We start from the raw sequence: 4,917 nt of genomic DNA, 5'->3' as shown, positions 1-4,917 counted from the left end.
TTAGATAAGACTTGTGTGCACACCCCAGGGGAGAGTCCTGAGACAAATTAACCAGAGAGGGACAAAGCAAGATGTTTGGTCTGAGGGAAGACAAAGACAGACAAAACTGCCCCCTTATAAAAGATTTAAATTCCCAAAGGCATGACTCTCTGAGCTCACCATGAGTCTTTCTGCATGTACTTTTCTTTTCAGTAAACTTCTTACTTTACTCTTTACCTTTGGCCTCCTCACCTGAATTCTTGACTAGGCAGGCAAAGACTAGGGACCTTAGCCCTAACTGCTGGCTCCTGTGATCTAGGGGTTAGGACTCCAGATCTAGGAACTTGCTTTCAGCTGCCACTTGCTGCTGCTTGCTTCAAGTTACCACTTACTGCTATGTGCATCCAAAATCGGGTCTAGATTTTTTTATCCATTCAGCCACTCTATGTCTTTTGATCAGAACATGTATTCCATTTACATTTTTAAGCTTAAGTATAGTTGATTTACAATGTTTTAGGTGTACAGCAGAGTGATTCCGTTTTATACATATATATATGTAACTGAATCTATATATAGATTTTTTTTCTTTCATAGTTTTCATATCTCTACTTGTGGTCTTTTCTTTTCCACTTAGAGAAATCCCTTTAACATTTTTGTAAAGCCAGTTTAGTGGTGCTGAACTTTTCTAGATTTTGCTTATCTGTAAAACTCTTTATCTTTCCTTCAAATATGAATAATAACCTTGCCAGTAGAGTGTTCTTGGTCATAGGTTTTTTCCTTTCATCACTTTGATATATTATGACACTTCCTTCATGCCTGCAGGGTTTCTTCCCTTGCATGTAAGTAGTTACTTTTCTCTTGCTGCTTTTAAGATTCTTCTTTATCTTTAATTTTTGTCATTTTAATTATAATGTGTCTTGGTTTGGATTTCTTTGGGTTCATCTTGTTTGGGACTTCTGTGTTTTCTGTGTCTGGATGTTTGTCTTCTTTCTTAGATTAGTAAACCTTTCAGCTATTGTTTCTTCTAATAAATTCTCTGCCTCTTTCTGTTTCTTCTTTTTCTAGGATCCCTATTATGTGAATTTTAGCTGGCTCCTGGCCTGATTTGGCCTTCAAAGACAGATGTACTGGGGGCTCATATTCCCAGATTGAGGAGTTAAATGTGAAGCTCAGATCCCTCACTGTTCGGGAAGGTTCTCTGCATTTATGATCATTTGCCCATGTGTCAGTTGCCTATCTGGGGTGTGGTAGTAATAAGTAAACTGTTTTCTTGAGTTTTATGAGTTGTTATTGCAAATTATTAAACTTGATGGAGGGGCCAAGGGGTTCCCTCAATTTATAGCTCATCAGTCAGAAATACTGAAGGAACTTGTGACAGGCATTGGAAGAGAGGCAGTCTTATGGGACTGAGCCCTTGGCTTGTGAGGTCTATTCTAACACCAGTAGTTACTGCCATATTTGAACTGAATTGTAGGACTTCAGGTTAGTGAATTGGCTGGTGTGGAGGAAAAAAAAACACAAAAACACATCCATCTGATGTCAGAAGTGTTTGACTACAGAGTAACATGGTTTTCTTCTTCCCCTCTCAAACCTCACTCTCCATGCCCTGTGTATCAAGTCTTAATCACATCCAGCTTCCCAGCCCCCTACTGTCTCCCACTGGGTCCTCTGGAACCCAAGGTCATTGTCACAAAACCCCCTGGGTGAGGTCTTCCTGGTCCTGCTTAGTGGTCCTTTGGTTGCCCACCCAGGACCCTGTGCACACTGCAGAATCAAAGTCTACAGGCTGGATTTGAGTTAGCCTCACCTCTAGGACCCTTCCTTTCCTGTAACAAACATTTTAGCATCAGGCTCAGTAGCTTCCTCCCCACCATTAGCCCATTAACATTGTATTCTCCCCTCCACTGTCCCAGCCACACCACATGGCATGTGGGATCTTAGTTCCCTAGCCAGAGATCAAACCCATGCCCTCTGCAGTGTGAGTGTGGGTTCTTAACTACTGGACCACCAGGGAAGTCCCAAGCATTGTATTCTTATTATAAACTATCCATGACCCATCTAAAGTTGACCTCTTCTCTCCTAACACCTCAGTCACCACTTCTTTTGTCAAGGTTAGAGAGAACTTGTCTCTTCCAATAACTGCACCATCTTTAAAAATTCTGGTTTTAAGCATCCCCCCAACCAGTGGCTGCACCATTCAGCTCCAACTTACATTCTCTACTGCTGACAACTCCAAATTCTTTATCAGCCTGTAATCAGCAGATTGGATCACATTTTCCTGTCTAGCAGCCCATTCTATTTTTTATAGTTGTTTTTGAATTGAAGTATAGTTGATTTACAATGTTGTGTTAGTTTTGAGTGTACAGCAAAGTGATTCATATATATAATATATATGTATATGTACCTATATTCATTTTCAGATTTTTTCCCTCATAGTTATTCCTTGAGCTGTATAATTTTTATACAGCTTGAGCTGAATCCATTTTTATACAGCAGTGTGTATATGTTAATCCCCAACTCCTAATTTTTAAAATTTATTTTCATTTTTATATTTTTTCATTTTAAATTTATATTATTTATTTTTATTTTTAAATTAAAAACTTTTTTGGCCACACCACATGACATGCAGGGTCTTACTCCCTGACCAAGAATTGAACTTGTGAAACTGCAGATTTTTAACCACTGGATCACCAGGGAAGTCCCGCAAACTTCCAATTATGACCCTCTCTTCCCCTCTGGTAACCATAAGTTTGTTCTCTGTGTCTGTGGATCTATTTCTGTTTTGTTTGTAAGTTTATTTGTATAACTTTCTTTAAAGATTCTACATATAAGTGATACCAGATAATAGTTGTCTTTCTCTGTCTTAGCAGCACATTCTTGCTTTCTCTTCTCCCAGCTTAGATTCTATGATGTACTGTCCCTCCAGTCCCTTTCTACTAACAAGCTCACTGGAAAATCTCACCCCAGTTAAATTCCACTCCCTGATTGCACTCCAGAAGCTGGCGGGGCTGAAGAAAAGCTTAATGAGAGGCCTGCTTTCTCATCATACTTCCTACCAGAGACCTCCAGGGTTCCCCATCATGATCCATTGCCCTACATTTCCCTGATCAGGTGGCTTTCTGCCATGTCCAGATGACCATCTTGAATTTTCCCCTCGCTTCTCAAATTTCAATAACCTCTGCTTGCTTCTCACTCTCAGCTGATAACCCTTTTATTTCATTGAAAAAAGCAGGAAACCTCAAACAGAACTGTGGATGGCTGAATAATGGCCCCTTCCCCTGGAGGAAGGCATGGCAACCCACTTCAGTATTCTCGTCTGGAGAATCCCCATGGACAGAGGAGCCATGGCTGCCATCCCTGGGGTCCCAAAGAATCAGATACAACTGAGCAACTAAGCATAGCACAGCAAATACTGCGTATAGAAATTTAAGAGTAACTAGTAAATAGCAATAATAAGAATGCATTCTTAAAGTACTAGAATAAAAACAATTACAAATTAAACACATTCTTTAAAAAGCCTAAAATAAAAATTTCTATAGAGTCATAAAGTTTATATTATAATGAAATTGATCCAAACAGACTCTAATATAAATTTAGGGGAAATTTTACTCTAAGATTTGAACTTTAAAAGTCACAGAAACTTAGAGCCTATTACACAGAGTGAAATTAATCATAAAGAGTAAAACAAATATCATATACTAATGCGTATATATATGGAACCTAGAAAGATGTACTGATGAACCTATTTGCAGGGCAGCAGTGGAGATGCAGACATAGAAAACAGACTTGTGGACATGTTGAGGGAAGGAGAAATTAGGATGAATGGAGAGAGTAGCATGGGAATATGTACACTACCATATGTAAAATAGATAGCCAATGGAAATTTGTATTATGACTCTGAGAACTCAGACCGTCCTCTGTGACAACCTAGAGGGGTGGGATGTGGTGGGAGGTGGGAAGGAGCTTCAAGAGGGAGGGGCCATATACCTAAGGCTGATTCATATTGATGTGTGGTAGAAACCAGCACAGCATTGTAAAGCAATTATCCTCCAATGAAAAGTAAATTAAGATGTATTTTTTAAAAGTAAAAACAAAAAATCACAAAACCCTAAGATTCTAATTTCAGTAGTTTGTGGGCAGCAAACTTTTCACATAACTCTTATGTAAAAAGTATATCAAATGGATAGTAAAACACATGGCTCATTTTACAAATCCAAATTTGGAGTACTAGTCAAGGAGAATAAGGAATAGGTTTGGAGATTTTTTTGTTTTTTTTTTTTTTGGTTCTTGGGTCAGAGATTAACCTACTCAGATTCTAAAAGGCTGGGGCTTGTTTTCTGCCTCTCCCCTCTCTCCTTCCCTCCATCCTTTTTCTTCCTTTTCTCCCTTCCTACTCCCTTTTCTCTTTCTATACTAAGGATGTCACCCAAATATAAATATAATAACATGTAAGCCTGTGTTCTTGCAAAACTTGATCTTTTAGCTTTCACCAAAAAAAAGAGCCAATCAACTGTAAAGAGCAAAATCCCTCTACCACCAGAGGGCAGTAAATACCACACGATGCAGACGTCTGGCGCGTGCGCAGAGTGCTGGGTGGGAAAGAAACAAAAGATCAGTGAATTCCTGCTTCCCCTTCTGTGGATGAAAAGAACCTGGCTTGTTTGAGGCCATGGAGCTGGTTGCCATGGTCTGTTAACCTCACAGGTTGCCAGGCCCCTAAATTAAAGAGAATGAAATAGTGTTGGTGAGTGTGTGTTAGTTGCTCAGTCATGTTCAGCTCTGCAATGCCATGGACGACTGTAGCCCGCCAGGCTCCTCTGTTCATGGGATTCTCCAGGCAAGAATATTGGAGTGGATTGCCATCCCCTCCTCCAGGGGATCTTCCCAATCCAGAATCGAACCCGGGTTTCCTGCAATGAAGGCAGATTCTTTACCATC

The sequence above is a fragment of the Odocoileus virginianus genome, chromosome 11, assembly GCF_023699985.2.
Source record: "Odocoileus virginianus isolate 20LAN1187 ecotype Illinois chromosome 11, Ovbor_1.2, whole genome shotgun sequence".
NCBI classification, from domain to species: domain Eukaryota; kingdom Metazoa; phylum Chordata; class Mammalia; order Artiodactyla; family Cervidae; genus Odocoileus; species Odocoileus virginianus.
Note: the sequence above shows the minus strand (reverse complement) of the source record.